Source organism: Rhineura floridana, chromosome 19 (genome assembly GCF_030035675.1).
Source record: "Rhineura floridana isolate rRhiFlo1 chromosome 19, rRhiFlo1.hap2, whole genome shotgun sequence".
Classification (NCBI taxonomy): domain Eukaryota; kingdom Metazoa; phylum Chordata; class Lepidosauria; order Squamata; family Rhineuridae; genus Rhineura; species Rhineura floridana.
Window position 1 is genome coordinate 20,260,481 of NC_084498.1, and position 17,860 is coordinate 20,278,340.

The following is a 17,860-nucleotide window of genomic DNA, read 5'->3' on the forward strand; positions in this document are numbered from 1 at the left end:
CGCAAGTTTGGGAGTGCTAAATACCGCTATTAAACCAGAGAGAATGGAAACAGGGAGCTAAGAGATATACAGCCGGGCTGCCCACCGCATTACTGGTCCTACAGGAATTGCTGCATTTGCATTAGACACATGCCAAAGGGTTGGCCCTTGGCCAAAATGTCAACGCACCATTAAAGGATGAAAAGCAGATAGAGGCCTTAGTATAAGCTGCCCTGCCCGAAAAGGAAATGTCATTGCCAAATGGGAAAAGGACAACAAAGCTGGTTTTTTTTTTAAAAAAAAACCCCAAAACATGAAATATATTTTTAACAGCCAGCATGAAAGGATTAAATCCATGGCTGTGAAGCTTGAAGGGAGACCTGCACACTAAGAGTCCCAAGGCAAAGACTGAAGGCACTGAAGCTAAACAGGATGCGGGCCGGTCAGCGCCTGGATGGGAGACCAGCTGAGAATGGAATCCCATGTACACAGTCTTAAGTTGCAAGAGGAGGGTTATAAATTTTAAACTCAGGGATGGGGAACCTTAGGCCAAAGGGCCAAAGGTGGCCCTCCAGGCCTCTCTATCTGGCCCCTGGGACTCTCCCCAGGCCATACAGCCCCCCAAACCATGCCCCTTACCAGCCCTGATTCATACACTCAAGTGCATTTGCCCGGCTGGAAATGAGTCCTTGAACTCCGATAAAGCTTCTTGCTTTTCTGGATGGAGGATACGGGAGCACGTGCGAGTGTGACAAAACTAGCCTAGTATATTGAATATTTATTGCTCTGCCCATTTCTACCGCTGGCTTTGCCCGCCAGGGGCATGTGGCCTCTGGAATGTGGCCCAGAAGGGAATGTGGCCTCTTGAAGGCCTCCAGCGTTGGAGAGCCCACCGCCTCCCTAGGGCATGGGTTTCATTGTCACACCCCTGCTCGACTCCTAAGCCGCTTCCTATTTGGAGGCCCGGAGGGGTCGGCAAGCCCCAACAGATGCAAGAGATATGGACTCTGAACGTTTCCTGAGGCAGGATGGGAGTTTAAGCCTAGCTGCTGCATCAAGAGACACTCAAGATGAGGCAACAAGCAAGGTGGCCAGGAAAAATTGAGCAAAGTTGCCTGTTTCTTTTAAGAAAAAGCCTGACAGTGGGCAAGAGTAATAGGTAGATGCCGAGACACTGCACCCCATCTGCTGAAGATAAAAATCTTAACATGCAAAGACAGAAGCTGGAGCATCAAACAAGAGGTGTGGTGGGGAAGAGTACCACTTTGCTTACAGAAACGAACACAATGCCCGGTTCAGTCCCCGGCATCTCCAGAAGCAGGGATGGGCAAATCTGTCAATTTCCTCATCCCTTTCCATTTTTTTTTTAAAAAATGTCCTCATCGGTATTTTAGTGCAATTTCTCCTAACGCACACATTGTAAGCAATTTGGTCTGACAGACACATTTTTGCTCCCCAGCCCTGCCCTAAGTAAAAGCAACATGGCCAATGGTTGGAGCAGCTTAATTTTTTTTTATAAAAAAAGGAGTGGAGTTCAGAGATAAGCTGCCCCTCACTCTTTGCATGGCAAAACACAAAAGATCAGCAGGGCATGCAACCATGTCACAGCGATGCCACACGGATAGAAGCCGAGAGCTCAGCGGCAGGCACAGGGCGAGCAAAGCCTGACAGCAACAGTCATTTTGAGAAGCAGAGGAAAGCTAAAGCGGCCAGCTGCCATGCGTTTTGCTGACTAAAGGAAAAAACAAACAAACCATGCAGCACCCGCTATTTCTCTGCCAAATTGTTTTGGCTCCGCTTCCCAGTTCTTTGCAACCTCCTCGCTCCCTCCTGGAAAAAGGGAATCACGTTGCACTCACTACAATGCTCAGAATGTCACAAAGATCAAGGCAGGATGCGCACGCTCAGAAGAAAAAAAAGGGATTCTGGCTTCTTGGCATCCGCCGTACTAAGTGGCATGCCCGTGCCCGGCAACCCTTCAAGAAGTGGCCGTGGCGTGGACTTGCATATGGGGAAAACGGCCAGAGGCTCAGTGGTAGAAGCACACGCTTTGCACGCAGAAAGCCCCAGCTTCAATCCCCAGCTTCTTCAGGTAAGGCTCCCGTATGAAACCCTGGAGAGCTGCTGCCAGTCAGTGCAGACAACACTGAGCTGGATGGCCCAATGGCCTGACTCGTACAAGGCAGCTTCCAATGTTCCCGTTTAATTCAGCCCCTATATTTAGAACCATGAGGACTAGAACCCTACTTTCTTTCTGAATGAATGGCGGCAGCAGAGCGCACGTGTAGCACTCAGAAGGTCCCAGGTTTAATCCCTGGCTTTTCCAGGAAAGACTTGGAGAGACCCCTGCCAGAAATCCTGGAGAGACTCTGCCAGGGAATATAGACAATCCTAAGCTAGCTGGGCCAGTGATCTGACTTGATATAAGGCAGCTTCTAATGTTCCTAAATGCAGAGCCAGCATCTTCCACACAGCTCAAAAACCACCACCGTCACCCAGCTTTCTCCATAGCATTAGCCTGACTTAGCTTCACTCCTCCCCCAACACGAGTGGGATGAAAAAAGCGGGAAGAAGCCTTGGCATCATGTGCCGCGTCTAAACCAGGGACCACTGTTTGCTGCTCTCTAACAAGCCATGATTGGTAGCCAACCAGAAACCATGGTTTGCTGTTAGCTTGCTGACTGTGGCTTGCTTGGGAGCACCAAATGACCATCTCTGGGCTAGATGTAATGGGAAGCCAAGGCTTCCTGGTTTGTTTATCCCACTCATGCCAGGCAGGGAGCGAAGCAGAGGGCGACTGGATGGGGCGCACCAGCACTCAGTTTGTTCCCACTAAACTGTGGTAAGTTGGAAAGTCTAGCTTATGGTTGTATGGCCAGTGACTGTAACTGTAAAATGTGCTGCAGAGTGTAGTGGGTGAGCTACTCAGATAATTCAGTAGGACTGTACCACATACTCGCGCAAAAACACATAAACACACACCTGCCTGCATTTTCCCTTTAAGAACAAAAAATAACCGAAAGAAAAACAGCACACCAAAGACACAAGTTCTAGTGTAGCTTTCTAACTGACATGCTCATTTTCTGTTGGTGAGGAACATTAAGGGGAAAAATGGTCCTTCCCTTCGCTTTAGCCCTAATGTGCAACGATAACCTGAAAGATCATCTCACTCCTTAAATACGCAGTCGATCAGTTCGCTCTGCAAGTGAGGCCCCCCTGCAGATACCATCTTATCAGGAAGTCCATTCTGCACAACACTGGAAGTGGACCTTTAATGTTGTGGGATCTACCCTTTGGAACTCCCTCCCCTTAAATATTAGACAGGTGCTGACTCTGTTGTCTTTTCGGCGCCTGCTGAAGACCTTCCTCTTTCAACAAGCCTTTTAAGTAGAGACCTTCTCCCAGTCTGTGTCGGAACTATTTTTTATTTCATATTTTAAACATTTTTTTTAAAAGATGTTTTTGTTATTAAGATGTTGTCTGTGTTTTGTTGCCTGTTTGCTGCCCGGGACTCCTTTTGGGAGGAAGGGCGGGATATAAATTTAATAAACAAACAAACAAAATTTACATTGGTTGTCCTGCCCACTTTTGCCTCTGGCCCTGCCCGCTACTGGCATGCGGCCCTCAGAAGGTTGATCAGAAGGGAATGTGGCCCTCGGGCTGGAATACGGCTTCCCTCACCCCCTACTGTAGCAGGCCAATTCAGAGGAGGACTATGCAAACGGAACAAGGCAGAGGAAGACTATGCGACAAAGAAACATGCCACAAAGGAGCATTGGGGGAAGCCGGAGGGAGGACAGACAAAAGCACAACACCCTGAACCATTGCTCAGGTGAAGCAAATACATGCAAATGGAAAAGAAAAAGAAGCAGAACTAATTGGTGCAAAAGCTGCATCAAAGCAGGGGTGGGGCAGAGTGGAGGCAGCGGTGGCTGGTGGCTCCATGTCAAAGCAGGAGTGGACTCCGCTCTGGGTTTTAGTCCAAACTTTCAAGAAGCTGCCCAAGGTACAGCACCCTGGACAGCTCCTTGAAAGCTCAGACTGAAACCTGGAGCGGATTCCGTCTGTACACTGACATGGAGCCAAGAGCCACTGCTGGGCAGAGGAAGCGGGGGGGAGAAAGGGAGAAGGATGCTGGCCCCTGCTCTGCACATTGAGGCCCCAAGCACAAAGAACGCGGGGTTCATCCCACTGTGTTGTTGCCGCTTACCATGCCAGGTACATGGGGCTAAAAGGCACCTCCTTCCAGTGCTGCCCGACGGACCAGGTACCTCCCAGGATGTTCCATTGAAATCCCAACAGGCCATCAATAGAAGGGGGCTTGGACAGATGCTGAATGAAGAACCAGCAGGGATCACTGTTAAATGCAGTTAAAAGATTGCAATCAACATCGAAACATCCGTTTAAAAAAAAAGAAAGGAAAGAGAGAGAGAGAAATAAGAAAAGGATCACCCAAGGCACCAGCCCAACAAGTTGCTATAAAAATCAGCAAAAAGTCATCTCAAGCCTTGGGAAAAGGAAAAGAGAGAGGCGCGTGTCTATCCATCTTATCGAGCATATTTCCAATGGGGGCCTGAAAGGGCTGCATTTTGGGGGATTTGGAAACAGGCAATGTTGAGGGGAAAGTTGTCAAGCATCTGCTACCTTGACTTGCTACCGAATGGGGCTGTGAACAGCTTTGCGCCATTGGCTTTAAGGCTCTCATACACTACACCTGCCTTTGTGCCCCCAAACCCTTCAGCTCCAGCTCCTGGGTCTCAACCCCTGCCAACCCCACACCCCAATTCATCTCCCCTAGGCCCTAATTCCACAGAAGAGAGCACCATTCCTCTAGCACACTTTTCAGGATTTTTCAACTGAAGTCTGCAGCTCAGCGGTAGAGCATCCGCCTTGCACACAGAAGGTCCCAGGCTCAATCCCTGGCATCTCCAGGTAGGGCTGGGAGAGACTCCTGCCTGAAATCCTGGAGAGCTGCTGCCAGTCAGTGTAGACAATACTGAGCTTGATGGACCAATGGTCTGATGGAGTATAAGGTGGCTTCCTATGTTCCTAAGTCCACTCTTTCGTGATTTATCTTGTAAACGTTTCATAACTTCTCGAGTTAACAAGGATCACGGCTGTGTATACACCATACATTTAACCCCCCCCCAAAAAAAGGATCCTGGGAACTGTAGTTTCTTACGGATACTGGGGAATGGTGGCTCTGTGAGGGGTAAACTACAGTTCCCAGGATTCTTGGGGGGGTGCTGTATGGTGCTTACGCAGCCCAACTTAGTCCTGGCCAACCTGGTGCTCTCCAGATGTTTGGGACTACAACTCCCTTCAGCCCCAGCCAACCTAGCCTTTGGAGGGGCACCAGGTTGGCCAAAGCTGCTCCGTAGGTTGTTTTGAAATGAACCAAGGTGTGCAATTTTTGTTCCTGCCTTTCTCACTCACTTACACCCATACACTTTGAACTTCTTTTACCTATAGGGTTTTTGTGGCTCAACACCTGTGGCCTGCCTTCATTACCTATGGCCTACCTCCCATGGCATGAAGTTAATGGCACTACCTCCTTCGTATGACAGGTGGGGCTTAAATGACGGTGCGTTCATAAAAAGTCTCCCTGCACACCGAAAAAGAGCATGGCAAGGAAAAGGTTTCTAAGCCTAGCCTCCTTCCACACATACTAGTTTTCGAGCTGCATGGATTTGGGATGGACGGTTCCGTCTATTTCATGTCCGTGCCAGTTTTGCATGTGTTCATTCATAAATCTGTTCTGGCCCTTCTCCACACCAATCAGCCTTCCCCCCCTCCCTAAAAAAGTGCACTATTTTGAACGCAGTTTAAGCTAAAATACGCATCTATGTATACATCCCAAAGTTAGAAGAAGGGGGGGAAATGAAGGATGAGGATGTTCCGATTTATGTATTGGTCCAGGAAGTACAAAGCAGGTCAGTTCATTTAATAATAGGTCTATTCTGAAAAGGACTAACATTGGGTACAACCCTATATATATATGTCTACATAGTATGCTTGTTGGGTGTATCTATAGCTGTCCGTCTGTCCGTATAACACATACATGTGATTTTGTGTAATATACAGGCATCCTTTTTATGACTATTTGTGCTCATAATGCTATTGGGGAGATCACTTGTGCTCCCAATTTCAATACTGTTTGTGCCCGATTGATCACACTGCTTCATTTCCAATCAGAGCATATCCCGTAACTTCTTGCTGAAATCCCAGAACTTTTTATACCACAAATCTTCTGGTTTTTGTCCTGCTTTTGTAGTTCTACAGTCTCGTCCCCTCCCCAACAGCAATAATATAGTACATAAGGACGTAAGAAGAGCCTGTTGGATCATGCCAGCAGCCCATCAAGTCCAGCAACCTGTTCTCAAGAGTGGCCAAGCAGATGCCCCTATGGGAAGCCCGCAAGCAGGACCTGAGGACCTCCCCTCCTGCCGCGTCCAGCAACTGGTGTTCAGGAGCATCCTGCCTCTGATCGTACAGCCAGCAGAGTTGGGGATGCATTGCAGCTTTCAACAAGCCTTTTAAGAAGAGACCTCATCTCAGTCTGCATTAGAATTGCTTTTTAATCAGATTTTTAAAAGATATTTTTAAAGCTTTTTAAAAAAATGTTTTGGTTCAATATGTTTTTAAGGATGTTTTAAAGCATTTTTAGTGCTTTTGTTTGCCTCCCTGGGCTCCTACTGGGAGGAAGGGTGGGATATAAATCTAATAAATAAATAAATAAAATTGCAGCACAAATGGAAGCAGAATGAATCCACCACTAACACACTATGCTTGTGTGAAGAACATGTTGCTGAAGACACCTGCAATGAAATGCCTGTCTGGGAGGGGGCCTCTGGTCATACGTGACCCCACCCCACCCCATCTGCAGTTTGAGGACATAGTCCAACACAGGTTCATCACCCCAGGGAGAACCTCTACCTTAAGGAGCTCTATAAACAACCGAGAAAGGATTAATGAGGAGGATAACCGTCTGGATGAGACTGCAAGCAAACAAACGAACAATTCTTTAATGAATGAATGGAAGAAGATGGCCACCAACCTGGATGGCTTTAAAAGAGGATTAAATAAATCCTTGGAGTACAAGACTATCAGCGGCTACTAGCCACAATGGCTATGCACTTCCTCCATGGCCGGAGGCAGTATGCTTCCAAATACCAGGGAGAGGTGCTCTTGCACTCAGGTCCTGCTTGCAGGCTTCCCCCAGGGGCATCTGTCTGGCCACTGTGAGAACAGGATTTTGGACTAGATGGAACACTGCCTGATCCAGCAGGGCTCTTCTTATGCAAGTGCCATTCCTGAAACCGAGAGGAAAACTCAAAAGCGAAACTGACGTTTCACATGGATGCTCAAAGTAGAAGGGGCCTCTGCCCCCGGGGTTGTGGGATGACACCTGAAGGAGCTCAAAGGGTTGGGAGGACTGGTCAAGCAAGAACGAAATATCCTGGAGAATGCCCAGGAAACATTTAGGCCCGCAGGTAACAGCTTATTTTTGCTTTAGGACTCGTAATGTTATTTGCAGTGAAAGACTTATGTTAAATTCGCCAAGGGAGTCATAATTGGGCCCCACTTCATAGAATCATAGAAGAGTTGGAAGGGGCCTATAAGGCCATCAAGTCCAACCCCCTGCGCAATGCAGGAATCCAAAGCAAAGCATTCCCGACAGATGGCTGTCCAGCTGCCTCTTGAATGCCTCCACTTAGATATAAACAACAAAAAAACCCTAATTCATCACTCTTAAACTCTAACCCACCTCCAAACTCTGAATATCACTGTGCTTCTACCTTGCTCCTTCACCTCTCATACAGGGGAATCTCCAGACTCTTAAATATAAATTTCCAAGTAGGAACATTGTTCGCTCAGTATCGGTCCATCTAGCTCAGTACTGCCTACACTGACCAGCAGCAGCTGTCCAGGATTTCAGACAAGGAGTCTCTCCCAGCCCTACCTGGGGATGCCCGGGATTGAACCTGGAACCTTCTGCATGCAAAGCAGATGGCTCTACCACTGAGCCACGGCCCTCCCTTCCACCTGGGGCTACTGCTCTAGAATGTTCCAGAAATGTTCTGTCCGGGTGCACAACACTTAATGTGGGAATGCAGTGATCGCCAAGAAGAAACACACACAGCACCAAATCCGTTCGGGTTCACACTATCTCAATCCACCTGTCACATTCCTTTGCACAAACGCTAAGACCCACCGTCTCCCAACTTGCTCCACCAGCCCCTCCCTCATCAGGAAATCCCACCGTCGTCATCTTCCTAATCCTGCCTGGTCTCCAAAAGGTTCAACTGGGGAGGCCACGGCCAGCACAAAATGCAAGAAAATAGGGAGCCGCTATCAGGTTCCAGCTAGGGGAGTCCTTATCAGAGGAAGACCAGGAGGCTCTGGACTTGGACACCCTCCGTTTGAGGGTGAGGAGCCAGGGTCCTGGGACAAGGCCGAGGAAGAGCTGTCTGAGCATGGGGCAAGTGCAGTCTCTGATGTCAAGGCTGAACAAGTCCCAAGCCCAAGGGAGAGAAGTCACCACAAATGCCAGCTGGAAGCCCATCCCGAGGAGTACCCAACTACAGGCCTGGACTCCTCGGGAGTAAAGGTCTGGCTGCAGCTGAGGTTTGGGATGTGGCTCCAGCAGCTCCAGCATAAAAACCCCAGGGTTGGACCGGAAGAGATGCTGGAACAATGTCTGTATCTGATCTCCGGTGGACTCCAGACCTGACCCCAGAGCTGCCTCCTACTTGCCCTTGACCTGTGTTGCCCATGGACTGCTTGGCACTTGACCTTGGGCTATTCTGACATTGTTCCTTGCCTGAACCCTTAATTGTTGGGTTCTCTGTTTGGACTCTGACTTTAGACTGGCTCTGCATACAGCTTTGGTGTTGCCCTAATTGCTGGGAAATTTCTTGCATCCCGAGGAGCCTGCTGAGAACAGGACAGTCACGCGGAGGGCGGAGCAAGACATTTTGCTACCTGGGCGCAAGAACAAGACGGCCACCCTCCTCGTTCCATGTACTGAAGCTAACCTGACTGGCACTTGCGTCTTACTTCAACACAGGCAATGGGACAGTGTCCACCGCCACACTCGAGGTCAGAAGGCCGTGTGGCATGCACAGCTCTGACCTGCAACACCTCACCGCCACTCCACTCAAGTGCTGGCTGCTTGAGGTGGCTGCCTCATTCTACCCAATGTTAAGGCCAGCCCTGGACATTCAACAGAGGCAAATGAAGAGTAATTTCATAGCGCAGAGGAAAGAAAGTTACTAGTAGAAGATGCAGTAAAAGCAGGTGCAATCCTTTATACCAAGAGCAAACTCATTTTCTGTGGATCCTTACCGAGTCAACAGCACTATCCTTCTATTACAGAGGTGTCATCAGAACACTTGGGGACAAACAGTGGTTAATCTTAACTATGGTTTGTTTGGAACGAGCCAAACCATGGGTTACGAAGCCTGCTTGTTTTAACCAACCATAGTTAAGATGAACACCTGAACTCCTAACTGTGGTTAAAGCTAACCTGCAATTAACCAAAAACTGCTCCTTGTGGCTGTGCCAGAATGGGAGAGGGAAGGAGTGAGCATGCAAGCCTGAGGCTCCCTGCAGCTCATTCCCATCATGATAAGCCATCTGAACACAGCCATATCCATGTTTTTCAAGCCCAAAGTCTCTGGTCAGTTTCACATACTGCCTTATACAGTCAGACCATTGGTCCTTCTAGCTCAGCACTGTCAGTACCAGCCTTCTCCAACCTAAGGCCCTCCTAATATTTTGCACTACATCTCCCATCATCCTTGACCGTTGGCCATGCTGGCTGGAGCTCATGGGAGCTGTAGTCCAAAGCAGCTGGAGGGCACCCAGTTGGGGGAGGCTGGCCTACACTGACTAGCAGTGGCTCTCCAGGACCTGGGACTCCTTGCCCGTGCTCTGATCACTGAGCTATGCACTCTCCCATCCCCGGATTCTTCTTGGGTTTCAGGACTGGAGATGTTTGGTGGCGAAGACCTTGAGGAATTACTGACACATTAGTGAAATGGATCGGCTTGACTTAGGACAAGGCACCTCGATGCGCTTCTCAACTTGAACCTGGAATGTGCAAAGGGTGGGCAGACTCCATTTCCAGGTTGATTTACCCCTCCTGGTGCAATCTGGTGGCCTCCAGCTTCCAAGGTGCCACCATATTGCATCTGATCAGCACAGCCCCCCCCCCAGCAACCTAAAATGTATGAACTCATATCATCCCAAGAGCCCTGCTGAACCAGGCCAACGACCTGTCTAGCTCAGCATCCCAAATCCCATAATGGCCAAGGCAACCTGATGCTTATCGGAAGCCCCAAAGCAAGAAATGATCACAGTAGTCCTCTCCCGCTGTTGGGGAGACCAGCAACTGGCATCATGCTCGCTCTGATCCTAGAGGTAGCATCATCATGGTTAGCAGCCACTGACATCCAGATTTTTTAAGCCTACCTGTCATGAGCATCCACCCCTGAACAGCTGCCCACTTTTCCTTCCATGTCCTTCATGTCTATGTGATTAACAGTGTCTGGAACGCATCAAGACGTGTCTCTGAAATAATTTATAGTTTCTTGCTATATCGCAAGCTCTGTGTCAGTGAGAGAGTCATAGACAGACTGCAAGGCTACAGCTTTCAACCGTAAGTTCCCAGCAGCACTGCTCAGGCCATTACAAGCACACGTGATCCACCAGCCTTAGCTTTCTAAGCATCTAGGATTACATAAGAACACCACCAATGACTCACTCTGGTAATTCCTTGTTCTATACAGCTATTACACCCTTGGATGCAGGGATGAAATCTAACAGTCAAATCATCATCAGCCACTCAAACAGTGTGCTCAGCTGGTGCCTGAGTCCTTGAAAAAAACAGGGTGGCATTCAACGTTAGTCCTACTCAGAGTAGACCCATTGATGTTAATGGGCATAACTAACTTAGGTTTATTAATTTCAATCGGTCTACTTTTGCGTATGACTTAGTTGAATGTAATCCAGCGATACAACCGAAAACACTCAATGCTACAATGCCCAAAAGGTTTATCTAATAATTTCACACAAACCCAGTCTATCATCTGCTATATATTTCAGAAAGTTGTCTGAGGTGCATTTGGCCAAGAGCTTGGAAAAGTTACTTTTTTGAACTACAACTCCCATCAGCCCCAGTCAGCATGGCCACTGTCACTTTTCCAAGTTCTGATTTGGACACCTCTCAAGAAATCAAAACCAAATTTTGCATGACAGCTCCTGAGATCGAAGAACACATTTTTTGGATACAATGGATGCAATTTATGAATCAAGATGGCAGACTGAACCTTTCAAAAAAAAGTGCACCGAGTTTAACCACCGGTTTTAAAACTGCCCTGATGTTTTGCTTTCTTTGAATTCCTCAGCCATGCCAGATACGACGCTGCTAGCAACAGTGTAAATTACTGAATCCCAAGCAACAATATTTCTCTCTCTTTTATGGTTGTCCTCCCTAGCTTTCAAAATCTCATTAGTCTCTTAAGACAGCACTAGAGAGCGGCTTTAATGAACACCCCTGTAAGAGTAAGGCACTGGATTAATGGGCAAAAACTGGACTCACACAAATGTGACACATGATTCTGCTGACTTGGATGGACTTGTTAGACTCATAAAACCTGTAAAGAGTCAACGGATGGTGTTTTTATTGGCCTGTTTGTGCAACAATCACCTACTTGTCAAAACCAAACACCGGTAACGTGGCCTCAGTAGGTCATAGTTTAAGACAAATGCTCCCAGGGACCTTCCTCCTCTCCTCAACGAGAGTCTCGCAACAGGCCTGAGTAAGCTTTGAAATCTGAAAAAGGATCATCACCTAAAATTAGGGGCTTGTAGGACACCAAATTGGGGGAGGCAGGGCAGAAATATTAGCTGAAAAATAGAAAGCAGCTGGGCAGGGCATATTTTACTGCTATGTTAAACCACCATTCGCTTTTTTATATGCAGACCACGGCTGTATTGGGTTGAAGCCAACTATTATTATTATTAATGATATTTATTAGCTGCTTTTTTCCAAAATGGAACTCAAAGCGACTTACAAAAACAAAAAAAACTGCTCAAAGTAGCCCACAACAAAAGCTAACTACAATCACAAAAACAATTTCATAATAAAATAATACAACCAACAGTAATAAAACAATAACAAATGTCACAGCACCACAAAAACCATTTCAATACGATAAATTTAACATTACATTCTTTAGCAGGTCACATTACACCTCTTGGCAATATGGCAAAAATAAAAATAAGTGCTACTGAGAGTAAGCCCATTGAAGTTAATGAACCTAAGTTAGCCAAGTCCATTCACTTCAGTGGGTCTACTCTGAACAGGACTAGCATTGCACAGAGGCCACTGCATTCAGTATCGGGATATATGCATGGATAGGCTAGGACAGCATTTGCCGGAAGTAGATTAAGGGAAAGGGCTGTAGGTCAGTGACAAAAGCACCTACTTTTTGTTCAGAAGGTCCTAGGGTTCAATACCCGATATCTCCAGGTAGGACCAAGAACATCATCTGCCTGAAACCCTAAACATCACTGCCAGTCAGTGCAGACCAGCATTCCCAAACTCCCCCCCCCCCAGACCACTTGAAAAATTACTGATGATATTACTGGACCACTTGAAGATATTTTCTGCCTGTTGCAGCTATGACAATGCGCTGTGCTATATGATGCCTGGTTTTTAGTTGCCTTTTAATTTATTTATTTATTTATTCGATTTCTTAGTCGCTCATCTGGCTAGGCTACCCAGCCACTCTGAGCGACGTACAAAGCAAAAAACATATAAAACATCAAAAACACCAAACACTAAGCAAGACAGCTAAACAATAACATAAAAACTAATTCAGTTACAATAAGGCTTCTCATCTGTATAGTCCAAAATGTGCGCCTTCAGATGGAAACTCGTGATGTGAGTCTTCCCACCCTTGCACAAAGACCGGTGTGGGTGATAGTCCATATGCAAGACCGAAAAACAACACCCCCTCTTGATCTCAGCATCCAACATCCAGTACATTCAGTGGGGGGGGGGGGGCGCAGCAAACAAACCCCTTAAAGTCGCGACTAAGAGGGAAGTTCTCTTCAGAAGCCCAAAACAAAGGCATTAAGATGTAAACACTGCCGATATTAAGGGCAAGCAGACAGAGGTCAGATGGTAAGATAGTGGCGGCTGCAGGGGCGCTCCCCCGCCCTCAGCATTCACCGAAAGATCATCGCAACAGCATGTTGCTCCCAGGGACAGACCGCGGCATCAGACCCACCGAAAGGCCACAGCCCCAGCCCAGCGCGACGGCGGCGGCGGCAGTAGCCCGGCACAGACAAAAGCACCAAGCTGCATCCCGGTAAGGTACGAGGGAGACGGCATAAAGAGGGGGGAGGCTGCCCCGTATTTCCAATATGTTGTAGCCTCCAGCAAGGGGAATTTATATAGAAAATTACCCCATAAAAGCCATCAGTGGTGGAGCTCCCTCGTCCGTAGCTGTTGCACCTCCGCCATTTTCAGTATGTAATAGTGTGAGAGGAGTTGAGAGGCCAACTGGACTGGAAATGTCCTCTGCCTCTTTTATTTCTTCTGTATGGTATTTTGTTGCATTCCACAGGATTCAAATTGTCATCCAGTAAGATACAATAGAGGAAATAAGAAAAAGCAATTAAAAGGCCTTGAAAAATCAGTATGGACCACTTAATAGGACGGATGCCGTCTCCTGTCTTTAACCACAAACGCACCGGCATGCCACAGACCACCTGAACGAAGCTCGTGAACCAGTTTGGGAACCCCTGGCAGAGACAACATTGTACAAGATGGACTAGTGGTCTGACTTAGCGCAAAGCAGCTTTTTATTAGGGAAGAGCCATGACTCGGTGGCAGAGCATCTGCTGGGACAGAAACCCTAGCAAGTTGCTGCCAGTCAGTGTTGATTGCACTGAGGTAGATGGACCCATGACCTGACTCAGTAAGAGGCAGCTTTCTTTGTTCTGATATTCCAGTTGTATACAATCCTCCCCATTTCCTAGGATACACCCACTTAGTCATCAAACACGGCCAAGATAAATGCCTTTCAGCATCTTGATGAATGGCAAGGCCAGCACCGGGGTCGGCATTGTTGGGCATCTGCCAAGGCCCACACGCCAGTGGGGGGCCCATTGCAGATGGCCAAGGCTCCTGCCCCCCCTTTGCTACTGGGAGAGAGCAAAGGAATGGGGGATTGTGGCAGAAGCAGGGAAGAGAGTGCAAAAATCCAGAGCAGACACAGGGAAGGAGGAGGGGTGAGTGAGGAATTTCAGAAGGGGTCACGTGGGGTCCAGAAACCCCACGACCATCTTCAGAGAGGGCAGCATCTTATCAACGAGCAGCAACAGCAGGCTCATCAGCACAGCTGAGCAGAGGAAGGACAACAGATTCTGGTGAAGTTCCTGTGTTAGAATCATAGAACAATAGAATTGGAAGGGGGCTGTAAGGCCACCGAGTCCGTCCTTCTGCTCAATGCAGGAATCCAGCTTAAAGCTCAAAGCTGGATTCCTGCATTGAGCAGGGGGTTGGACTCAATGGCCTTATAGGCCCCTTCCAACTCTACTATTCCATGATGCTATGAGATAGAACTAACTTTGCTCAAAGCATGAAGGTAATAAGCGCTCTTTTTGTAATGGATGCTCCTTCCAGTACTCCCCCCCATCAACCCCCCCATCATAGGAAGTTGTAAGGCTAGCTCTTGCAGTGACAAAATACACACCTGCATGCATAGCTGTAATCCCACCAATGCCCAGGAACCATGGTTTATTGTTACATCTGAACCCGGAGGTCTATGGGATTCATCACACACCAAATTCTAGGTCCAGGATAGCATTGCTCGGGTGTTTAATCCACATGATTAACCACTGTGAGGAGGAGGAGAGTGGGGCCTTTCCCATGCCATTGCACCTTACCCCTGCTGTTGACATATTTGGGCAGGGGGAGAATGCTTCAAGAGGAGAGTCGGTGCTATGTGCATAAGCTCTCCATGTGATTTAAGAATCCCACAGGCTGTCCTCTTCAGGCATTCCCCCCAACCCTGCTGACTTGTGGAAAGTGCTCACTGGCCCTGATCTCCTGCTCGACATGACTGAAATGACACGATTTCAAATGCCAGAACAGGGCTAATGCATGCAGACTCAAACAAGACAGGAGCCTTAATCTTGCATGTCACACAACTACAACAGTGGCATCTCGAGAGAAAGAGAGTGTATACAGAGACAGCATCAGAGTAGGACTGGGGAGAATCGAGTTCAAATCCCCACTCAAAGTTCAGTGGGTGACTTTGGGCCTGTCACTCTCTCTCTCTCTCCCCCAGCCTGGCCCACCTCAAACTGCGTGAATTGGCGGAAAAATGGCAAATGCAATTCAATATAAACAAGTGTAAAATTATGCATATTGGAGCAAAAAATCTTAATTTCACATATACGCTCATGGAGTCTGAACTGGCGGTGACAGACCACGAGAGAGACCTCGGGGTTGTAGTGGACAGCACGATGAAAATGTTGACCCAGTGTGCGGCAGCTGTGAAAAAGGCAAATTCCATGCTAGCGATAATTAGGAAAGGTATTGAAAATAAAACAGCCGATATCATAATGCCGTTGTATAAATCTATGGTGCGGCCGCATTTGGAATACTGTGTACAGTTCTGGTCGCCTCATCTCAAAAAGGATATTATAGAGTTGGAAAAGGTTCAGAAGAGGGCAACCAGAATGATCAAGGGGATGGAGCGACTCCCTTACGAGGAAAGGTTGCAGCATTTGGGGCTTTTTAGTTTACAGAAAAGGCGGGTCAGAGGAGACATGATAGAAGTGTATAAAATTATGCATGGCATTGAGAAAGTGGATAGAGAAAAGTTCTCCTCCCTCTCTCATAATACTAGAACTCATGGACATTCAAAGAAGCTGAATGTTGGAAGATTCAGGACAGACAAAAGGAAGTACTTCTTTACTCAGCGCATAGTTAAACTATGGAATTTGCTCCCACAAGATGCAGTAATGGCCACCAGCTTGGATGGCTTTAAAAGAAGATTAGACAAATTCATGGAGGACAGGGCTATCAATGGCTACTAGCCGTAATGGCTGTGCTCTGCCACCCTAGTCAGAGGCAGCATGCTTCTGAAAACCAGTTGCCGGAAGCCTCAGGAGGGGAGAGTGTTCTTGCACTCGGGTCCTGCTTGCGGGCTTCCCCCAGGCACCTGGTTGGCCACTGTGAGAACAGGATGCTGGACTAGATGGGCCACTGGCCTGATCCAGCAGGCTCTTCTTATGTTCTTATGTTGTGGGAATTTAAAAAAAAAAGGCTCTCCTGAGCTCCATGGAGAAGGGCAGAACACATAGGAGGAACTGGAAACAAAAAACAGCCAGTATCCAAAGGACCACAAAAACCGAGGAAAAAAATCTCAAAACAATGACAGAAGATTTATTGCTTGGGAAAGCCCAATGTGTTTCGGCCCCTGATATATTGGGCCTTCGTCAGGGGATAAAATTGTCTGTAGAGATCTCTAATAGAAAAAAATGCTGAAATTTTTAATGACAGTTTTTAACACCCGTTTTCTCACTGTGCTACAGTCCACGTGTTTATACCACTGCAATGTGTCAATTGGTTTATCCAATTTCTCACTACTATGGGTGCAGTGATTATAGTCTGTTGCGAGTTCCAAATCCTCCCCCCATGTACTATGCCTTTCAAATATACTTGACATACATAGAGGTATAGGACTGGGGGGCTGGTTTCGATGACATCTGTGGGTACCCTCCAAGCCTGCAATTCTATATCTGGAAGGAAGCTGCTGAACTGGTCGAGTCAGTTTCTTTGTTAAGTTAATAGGTCTGGCCAGGTCTGTCAAGTGCCCCTATTAACATGTCTATAGACTTGGTCAAGAGCAGATGTGTTGCCATAGGAACAAATGGCTAGGGATGCTTCTTGAGGAGAGTAGCCCACCCCCACCCCAAGCCGAGGCCAAGAGGTAGCCTGAGTTAGTCTGATCTGAGAGCTTGAAAGAGAGAGTCTCTTGCTCTCTGTGTCAAATCCAAAGCAGCTATGGCTTTGGGGAGCCTCCCTTAGAAACCTAATGGGGAAAGCAAGATCTGTTAGAGTGTTAATGCTGTGAACCCCTTCTGTCTCATGCTCAGATTGAACATAAGTGTAAATAAAACCACGTATCTTAAAGACACCATATTCTCCAATGACCTTCATTCCAAGGAACTGAACCCTGGGTAAGTGCTGGAATCCCTGGAAATCTCTTACCGCTCAGAGGTTAGGATGCATGCAGCAACATGAGCCTTTGTACATGCACACACGCACACACAGGCGCACATACACAGCCATTCATCAATATTAATTCAAGCGCAGTTTACAACAATTAAAATATTACACCAACTAAATTTGGATAGAATTGGGAGGAGTCAGTGGATCTAGCTTGCGGGTTTCATTAAGCCCTAACTTTCCCCTATAATTGAAGACCCTAGGAACCAGTGCTTGAAAGGCACAAGCCTCATCAAACCTCATACTGGCTTAAGCCATTTTCTGGCTATAATTTTACATATGTTTTGAAAGTCTTAAGTAAGGAAATGGAACATCCAAAGAGGAACTTCAGGTTCCCTCTTAAGATCAGCCAGACCCTTAAAAAACAACACACACAAAAAAAGGACATTGTTCAAAACACCCAGTGGGTCTTATTTCAACATTCACACCATTGCTCAACTCAAAACTCTCAAAAAGCCTGAGCGCTGCATTTCAGGAAGAAGTGGTGACAGCTTTCTGGTTAGTCCAAAACTAACACAATGGGGTTTGTTTTGTGTTTTAAAGCATGTCACCGCATTTCACTAA

At 47.3% G+C, this 17,860-nt stretch overlaps 1 protein-coding gene across 19 annotated transcripts in view; it reads right to left on the minus strand.

Moving 5' to 3' along the window:
* HIC2 (HIC ZBTB transcriptional repressor 2) overlaps positions 1-17,860 on the minus strand; it is a 154,601-nt gene that overhangs the window by 46,065 nt on the left and 90,676 nt on the right. For 5 of the 19 annotated variants that reach the window (XM_061602508.1, XM_061602493.1, XM_061602498.1 and 2 more), the window contains one exon: positions 4,190-4,336. The exons of the other annotated variants lie outside the window; for them this stretch is intronic. The gene's annotated coding sequence lies outside the window, so the exon portion shown is untranslated. The remainder of the gene's footprint in view (positions 1-4,189; positions 4,337-17,860) is intronic. 19 annotated transcript variants of the gene reach the window in all.